Source organism: Sphaeramia orbicularis, chromosome 10 (assembly GCF_902148855.1).
Source record: "Sphaeramia orbicularis chromosome 10, fSphaOr1.1, whole genome shotgun sequence".
Taxonomy (NCBI): domain Eukaryota; kingdom Metazoa; phylum Chordata; class Actinopteri; order Kurtiformes; family Apogonidae; genus Sphaeramia; species Sphaeramia orbicularis.
This window is the reverse complement of record NC_043966.1, coordinates 54,034,394-54,043,786: the sequence shown is the minus strand read 5'-3', so window position 1 is coordinate 54,043,786 and position 9,393 is coordinate 54,034,394. Positions and strand designations below refer to the sequence as shown.

General features: G+C 35.0%; 1 long non-coding RNA gene across 1 annotated transcript in view; it reads right to left on the bottom strand.

Annotated features, from left to right (window-relative positions):
• LOC115427294 (uncharacterized) overlaps positions 1-6,823 on the bottom strand; it is a 14,701-nt gene extending 7,878 nt beyond the window's left edge. Inside the window, exons 1-2 of the long non-coding RNA XR_003936470.1 lie at positions 6,682-6,823; positions 2,879-2,881 (exon numbers count right to left, since the gene is read on the bottom strand). This is a non-coding gene — a long non-coding RNA (uncharacterized LOC115427294). The remainder of the gene's footprint in view (positions 1-2,878; positions 2,882-6,681) is intronic.
• Positions 6,824-9,393: the final 2,570 nt, after the last annotated feature.

Sequence of the window (9,393 nt, the reverse complement as noted above, 5' to 3'; positions counted from 1 at the left end):
TGAGGCAGCCACTGCAAAACAAAAGATGACAGAGAAGCACGAAACAAAACAACGCTTCAAATCTCAGAAGAGAGAAGGAAATGCAACATTTATGACCTGTGTGTGTGTGTGTGTGTGTGTGTGTGTGTGTGTGTGTGTGTGTGTGTGTGTGTGTGTGTGCTGAAAGGCAGGAAGATAAGACAGAAAAAGCTGCAGGACAGAAGCAGCTTCAGCGTGCATCTACTTTTTTTTCCACAAGTGTATTTATTTATTTTTTCAACGAAAATAATCCCTTTACAACCAATTATTAATACAGTAAATAATAATACAAACAATAATATATAGATGCAAAACAGAATTATTACAGTAAAGCTCATATTCAATATAACAAACACACTGTAAAAAAGAAAAAAAAACAACTAAAAAAAACCCAGTACTATTCCAGCAGCAGGGTTGCCGAAAAAATACTGTTAAATAAACGGAAAATAACCATCTCATAAAAATATGATAATTTTCCATAATTAAAATACAGTTTTTTGCCCTAACTTTACATGAGATTTTGTAAAATAACATGAAATATAATGTAAAAGAACACGAAAAAACTGTAACTGTGAACAACCAAAAAATTTCCGTTTTTAAAACGATTTTTTTTTCACAGAAAAATACAGTGAAAATACATTTGCAAATGTATCGTAATTTCACAAATATTTCTTTTCTATTTATGAGATTAAACTGTTTAATACTGTAAAAATAATCATAATAAAATCAGATAAAATTACTGACAGTTAACGGTAACAGAAGTATTTGTTCTGTCAGTTGAACCAGACTTGTTTGTTAATTGACAAATATCTTGTGTAATTACAGGAGGTTTCACAACAAAAATGTTGAATAAATGTATTTTTGTGAATGTAGAACATGTATAAGCACTGATAAACTGTCCAAATACAGTTTTTATCAGTGGATTGGACAACTGAGTCTCACTGAAAATTATATGTATATATATATATATATATATATATATATATATATATATATATATATATATATATATATATATATATATATATATATATATTTATAGGGAATTGGATTGTTTTAATACATGTAAATATTCTTTATTTAAAATTAAAAAGTCAAAAAAAATGTCCAAAATCTCATGTAAAGTTAGGGCAAAAAACTGTATTTTAATTATAGAAAAGTACCGTATTTTTATGAAATGGTTATTTTCTGTTATTTTAAAGTATTTTTTTGGCACCCCTGCTGCCAGAATAATACAGGTTTTGTTTTTTTTTTTTATGTTTTTTTTGGGTTTTTTTTACAGTGTATACTCTCATTATCCACTTATACTGAAGTAATAAAAAATGGGCATTTATTGTTTGTATTTGGGATTTTAAGCAAATCTTCTGCCAGTACAGAAGTTAAGTCCTCACACCATGCCAGTCTTTCTCTGTCGGAGGAAACCATTGATCCATCCACGATTACTGGATAGAAACCTGAAGTCAGTCTTCTCTTAAAGCAGCGTTTTTCAACCTTGGAGTTGAGACCCCACGTGGGGTCGCCTGGAATTTCTAGTAATTGAAAAAAAAAACAAACAAAAAAAACAACTTACTAACAAAAAATATATGGTGAGTTGAGAGAGACAATCCAAATACATAAAACACATGACAAACTGAAGCTGAAACTGAAGCACTGTGGGTCTGTTTATCTTTCAACTGTTCATTGTTATTGTAAATTATATACATTTTTCAAATTGGATTTTAATATTTTTTGTGTGTTTTTTGTCCTTTTGTGTTGATCAAATAGGTTAATGTGAAAAAATAATATGCAGATGTTATAGATGAAGTTATGCTGAGGAAAAAAGACATCAAACATGGGTATAGTAAACATTTGTTTATATAGTATATAAAGGTAAAATCAAAAGGGCTGAAAAATGGACAAAATAGACTCAGACCACTAAGGGTGAAGATGCTACTGTTGCAACTGTTTCATAATTCATTGTAAATCACAGCTGGACTGACTGGACAGATCCTGACCAAGGAAAATAAAAGTCTCCCTTAGTGCAGTAATCTACACCTGGATTACTGACTCCGTCCACAATAATAGACATTATATAGACTAAATGTCCTCTAAAATTTACATTTCTTTGCAACACATTATAGCAAACTATTACAGGATCAAAAACAAATTAATTCTAACCAAAAAAAAGGCTCAATTTTGAATGTTTGGGGTCGCCAGAAATTTGTGATGTTAAAATGAAGTCACGAGCCAAAAAAGGTTGGAACCACTGCCTTAAAGTGCTGGTTTATTGCTATTTTTCTGCAGAGCTGTAGCTCTGAAGCACACGTCTACTTTCATTCCTTACAAACTTAACAGTGTTAGTCGAGCGGCCAAAAAACAATTAAAGCTCCCATGTGGTGCACAGTGAAATCGTGTAGATGTCACCAATCCTTTCATCCTGCTGCGTTCCACCGTGTTGGAAGCACAGTCAGGTAATTTGTAGCAGCGGAAGAAAGAAAATGTTATCACTTACATGTAGAGGATGCTGTAATGGGCTGGCATCAGAGAAAAAGACTCATCTGAGAATAGGGCTGTGTATCAGCAAAAATCTGGTGATACCACACAAATCACAATACTAGGATCATGTTACGATATATCACGATACTGTTATAAAGGCAATTTTTTTGTTTGCTTCTTTTATATAAATAAATAAATAAATAAATAAATAAATAAATAAATAAACAGGGTGGGGAAGCAAAATGTACAATATTTTGAGGCAGGGATTGAAAGACAGTGTATGACCAATTAGTTTATTGAAAGTCATGAGAATTTATTTGCCACAAGAAAATGTCCATAATAGAAAATGTTTTTATTCTATGTGTCCTCCTTCTTTCTCAATAACTGCCTTCACACGCTTCCTGAAACTTGCAAAGTGTTCCTCAAATATTGGGGGTGACAACTTCTCCCATTCTTCTTTAATAGTATCTTCCAGACTTTCTGGTAATAGTTTTGCTCATAGTCATTCTCTTCTTTCCATTATAAACAGTCTTTATGGACACTTCAACTATTTTTGAAATCTCCTTTGGTGTGACGAGTGCATTCAGCAAATCACACACTCTTTGACGTTTGCTTTCCTGATTACTCATATGGGCAAAAGTTTGTGAAAAGGTATGGATAATAGTGTTAGGTATGATTATGACATCAGTATATGTTTGGGTTCAAAACAACTGACGTAGTGTCTGCTGAGAAAAAACAACTAAATGTTCAGTGTACATTTTGCTTCCCCACCCTGTATGTATGTACATATATATATATATATATATATATATATATATATATATATATATATATATATATACATATATATATATATATATATATATATATATATATATATATATATATACATATATATATATATATATATATAATTTCCAGGAAGAATTGAATTCCAGCAGAAATCTGCACAAATACTAAACATATTTTTATTTGATCAGAATAGGATCTAATGTTCTATCACAAAATGTTTGTAATTCTCCTCATTTCCACAGGAACTCCCATCTGCCTCTCAGACAGTAAACAGTGCTTTTAGGATGTTTCAAATAACCATTATTTAATAAAACAGTGTGAAATAATAATAAATAAGATATAAACAATAAAGAAAACCAAAAAACACAAATGAACCTCTGTTATACCTGCATTTGAATAAAAACCTAAAAATATCAATACAGTACTTTTTAATATCAATACAATATTGTGAAATGAAATATCGCGATATATTGCAGGACCAATATTTTCTTACAGCCCTAACTAAGAAATAGTAAAAAAATATTAATTCAGATCGACACTGCAGTCACTTTTCCATTGACCCTCAAATTGCATGAATATAACAATATAACAATTGAAAAATATAAAAATATGAATAAAAAAATTTGCCTGATGAAAAAAACACAATTTCGCCAAAACTCTAATTTTTCCATGAATAGTTATAGTTGTTATTCGAGGTGTTTTTTCATAGTTACATTTGTCTGTGACCCAAAACTGTAACAGAAAGACCTTTGAGTCCAACTAGAGTCACATGACCAAAACAAACAGACGTGGATATGGCTGTAAGAAAATACCGATTCTGCAACACATCGCGATATTTCATTTCACGATACTGTATCAATATTAAAAAGTACTGTATTTTTAGATAGTTATTCAAATGCAGATATTGTGGAGGTTCGTTTTTGTTTTTTTGTTTTTCTTTTTTGTTTATATTTTATTTATTATTATTAACACTGTTTAATGATAATAACCTTGAAACAGACCCGTATGCTAACCTTCTGGCTAACCCAAACACACGTCTGTTCTGTTCAGACTATAATAGATTTTCTAGTATACGTTTGATCCCATCCCAGTTTTTGCACGTGTTGCATCCATCTCATCCATCATATTACACACACACACACACACACACACACACACATATATATATATATATATTGCTAATAAAACACAAATCCTTTTGCTGTTTTTGTCACAATACTGATGAAACATTAGCTCATCTGTTTTGGGAATGTGCCTTCAGTCCAATTTTTTGGTGTGATATCAGTCTTTTTTGTTTTAAACAGAAAACTGGATATTTCTCTAAACTTCAAAATTGAAGATATTTTATTTGGTTTCTTTATTAATGATCTGCCTGTTAAGAAATGGTTTATTCTTTATCTCATTTCGTTATTAGCAAAATTGTATGTGCATGCTAGCAGATTTGCCAAACAGAAACCCAGCTTTGTGGTCTTTCAATCCGACTTCAAATCCTGTTTGGACACTCTGAACTTTTGCATGAACTCTAAAGCTGTGAAAACTAAAGCCGAATTTAATGAATTGAAGTTGTAATTTTATTTATTTGTTTATTTACTTATTTTTATTTTTTTTTAACTTTATTTATTTACTTATGTATTTTTATTTTTTAACTTTTATTTATTTAATTTACTTACCTGTCTATGTATTTATATTTAATTTCTTCCTGCCTCACCTCGATCATTATGTTTTCCATGTTATGGTTATTACTGCTGACTGCTGTTGATCTATTTTGTATATGGCAAAAAAAAAAACAAATCCAGGGTGTACGTCCAGATCATCACCAACTCTTTTCTGTCTCATTATGTTGTGCATGTGCTGACGGTGACTCCACTTTTATTAAACTTGGTTTTGTTTTGTTTTTTGTTGTTGGATGTGTTTCAAATCTGGCAGCATTTGGTTTCTATATTAGTTTAATATAGAAACAGTCCACAGAGAAATAAATGCAGAAATGGACTTATTAAACTTCTATGAACAACACTAATGCAGTTTAGACAGAAAAGTCATTTTTAGGATTCAGGTTCATTCAAGAGTCCACAGTGAAAACTAAGTGACGGAGTTCTCCTGTGTTTTCACATCCTACTGCAGGGGTGTCCAACATGTGGTCCAGGGTCTAAAAGTGGCCCACCAGTGGGTCCAGTCTACTTTTGTCCCTGTTCTTCTTGGTCCTGGTTGGGTCCACTTCAGACCCCCTTGGGCTGAACTCAGATGACTGACAGTCGTGTCCTCAGAGGTTCCAGGTTCTTCCTTTAATCCCACACTGGTCGGCTGTTGCGCTCCAGATCCACAGTGTGATGCGTCCTTCCCTTCCTCCTGCTCTCCTTCCACAGTTACTGTTCAGTCACTTGTTCATGTGCAGTTTGTGTTGGACGTGTTGAAAGGTGGAGTGTGGACGTACGTTTGTGTGAACAGGCGGATCCCACTCCTCTGATGAACAGTGACTCTGTCAGCTTTAGCCTCACATACGAGCAGATAAACCCAGCTTAGAACAAACTGCACCAATTAGCATCAGCAATTAGAAAGAACAGAACAGCACAAGAAACGACCGCAACTAAAAATAGGAAACACTGCAAAGAGTGGCAACTCTGAAGTTACAACATGACACAGAACAAAGAAGAAAATATAAACACCTGTTACTACGAGAATAAAGACGTAAAATATGGAGATAAAACCCACAATTTTATGAGAATAAAGTCAAATACAAAAAGAGTAATTTTTACAAGAATGAAGTTGTAAAATATCAAGATATAACCTGTAATTTTATGAGATTAAAGCCAACACAAAAAGAGTCATTTTTACGAGAAAGAAGTTGTAAAATATCAAGATAAAACTCGTAATTTTATGAGAATAATTTTGTAATATGTAGATATAACCCATAATTTTATGAGAATAAGGTTGAATACAAATAGTCATTTTTATGAGAATAAAGTCGTAAAATAGCAAAATAATCCTGTAATTTTATGAGAATAAAGTCGATTACAAAAAGAGTCATTTTTACAAGAATAAAGTTGTAAAATACTGAGATAAAACCCGTAATTTTGTGAGAATGAAGTTGAATACAAATAGAATTATTTTTATGAGAATAAAGTTGTAAAATATGTAGACAAAACCCATAATTTTATCAGAATAAAGTCAAGTACAAAAAGAGTCATTTTTAGGAGAATGAAGTTGTAATATTATGAGAATAATGTTGTTGTATTTTGAGAATAATGTCGTAATTTAAAAACAGGTGTAAAAATATCCTAATTTACCAGAATCCAGTGGTACCCACTGGTCTGATACTGTAGAACTGGAACATTTTGGGAGGTTCTACTGTCATTTGGGGTTTACACACAAAGGACAAATACTATTAGCCCTGCCCACCAAATACTGAGCCTATTAGCCCCGCCCACCATCAACACATTAGCATTAGTCAAAGGACTTTGAAGACAGTTCGCACATATTTGAGTTTGTTTCATTGTAAGAAAAGTACATTTCCTGTTTGTTGTTGGAGGAACTGACTGAAGTGGTCGACTGAAAGGTGAAAGGCTCTGAGATGTTTTCCTGGAGTATTTTTTACTATATTCCTTCAAATCCCCCTCACACCCTGATTACAACTAATGAATTCAATGCTCTGACACAGTGGTTCTTAACCTTGTTGGAGGTACTGAACCCCACCAGTTTCACATACACATTCACCGAACCCTTCTTTATTAAAAAATAAAATATGATTTTTTTCAAATTCAAGACACTGGCATATGTTTTACTGGTGCACAAAATGAACCGTGCATTAACATCACTGTGTTCAAAGAACAAAACTAATACAGTGCATGAACTCACAACAAATTCCATACCTTTTCATAAAGACATGACCTTTTGTAATACTACCACACTGAAATAGTTTTAATTTTTAACCTTATGTATTCCAATAATGAACTTATTGTATTTATGCTATTTATCATTTTTAACATTTTAACACACACCCATCACCTAATTTCCATCAGGCTACAATAATAATGAATATTTACTGCAAATCAGTGTGACTTCTGCTGTTGTGTATGTGTATGTGTAGGCCATCAGGTCAACCCGGTTTTCGTTTCATCTCGCTCCGAACTTTCTGAACCACGCAATTTTGACATAAAAAAAAAAAGATAATTGCATGAAGTGTATCCAAAAAAAAAGTTTTCGTTATACTCCTGAAGTATTTTTTTGATCGTTGTTTCATTACGGCACTAGCTCGGCTTTAGCGTAATACGATTTCTCCATCCGCGATGGTGCGTCGGTTGTCACATGATTGTAACTGAACTGAAAAATGTAAACAAACGCTTCACATGGCTGCCTCCGTGGTTAACAGGAAGTAGCAAAAGTCATAACAACGATGTGGAAAATACTCAAATAATTCTTCGTCAGACGAGTGGAAGAGATTCTAAACACTTCCGGATGTGTTGGAGTGCTGTAAGCAACAACAATACACCACGTATGTGGATGTCAATCAGAGAAAGAATCTCCGAAGCCGTTTGTTTACATACACAGACCTAGACCGACACACACACCTGACTAATGAGTCGAGTGTGTGTCCTGACCTCCGCCGAACCCCTGAGACTGACTCACCGAACCCCTAGGGTTCGATCGAACCCAGGTTAAGAACCACTGCTCTAACACAACCGGACCGCAGACGGCGTCGGAGCCCGAGGCGGGGCCGTCGTCGGAGCCTCAGGTGGTGAACTGTCGGTGTGCAGCGCTCGTGAACCCTCAGGAACAAGCATTGCGCGTGCCAGTACTCTGGAGGCGTGGCTTCAGGGGGACGTCTGAAGAAAGGGGGTTGGACTTTTGAATTGAGTATTTTCAAACTGTAGCTGCTGGAACTGTTTTTCTAAGATCTCAGACCCCACCTTTAAAGGTTAGAGCTGGGTACACCACCACTGTATTATTGTAAATTATGATATTTTTCCCACCTGTGTTTAAATTACGACATTATTCTCATAATGTTATGATTTCATTCTTGTAAAATTATAACTCTATTTTATATTTGACTTTATTCTCATAAAATTACAGATTTTATCTCCTAAAATTATGGGTTTTATCTCCATATTTTCTGTAATAAATCACATAAGAAAGGTTAAATATTGAGGATATGTTCATTTTGGAGCTGCCACAAAAGTGGGTTAACCCAGAGTTGAATCTAAATGGAACCATAAATCCTTTGTCTTTGCATTTGTCGCTGCATTGATCGGAACATCTACATTAACGTGAGACACACGCAAACAATATGAACAAACAAACAGAAGGATGAAGCAAACACAAACTGTGGGGACACAGCATGATTCCAGTGTCTGGGATGGGGGGGGTGTATAGTGACCCAGCGTCTCCTCCTCCTCTTCTTCCTCCTCCTCCTCCTCTTCCTCCTCCTCCTCCTCCTCCTCCTTCTCCTCCTCCTTCTCCTCCTCCTCCTCCTCCTCCTCCTCCTCCTCCTCCTCCTCCTCCTCCTCTTCCTCCTCCTCCTCCTTCTCCTCCTCCTCCTCCTCCTCTTCCTCCTCCTCCTCCTCCTCCTCCTCCTCTTCCTCCTCCTCCTCCTCCTCCTCCTCCTCCTCTTCCTCCTCCTCCTCCTCCGTCGTCATCAGTGTAAACATGTCTGTGACTCCAGTCAGGCTGGTTTGAAGCTGTCGTTCATTCAGAGTTTCTGGAACAGACTGGTCAATGAAGACGGAGGAGAACACTGAAATATTAATACAGCCTAGTGTGTGTGTGTGTGTGTGTGTGTGTGTGTGTGTGTGTGTGTGTAGGTGTGTGTGTATCTTACAGCACACACACACACACACACACACACACGTATAAACCCTATCTCTTTTTTTTTTTCCTCCTCTAAGGTGCAGCTGAGCTTCCCAGAAGTCCATGGCGCCGAGATAGATTTGGTTCAATATGATGAAGTAAACTGATCAGCTGTGAAAGGAAGATGTGTGTGTGTGTGTGTGTGTGTGTGTGTGTGTGTGTGTGTGTGTGTGTACACAGCTAACTGCTACAGTTTGTCATATTTATGTATTTTTACTCAGTGAACAGACTAGTGAAAACAGTCAGTTGATCGGACCAGTATGTTGG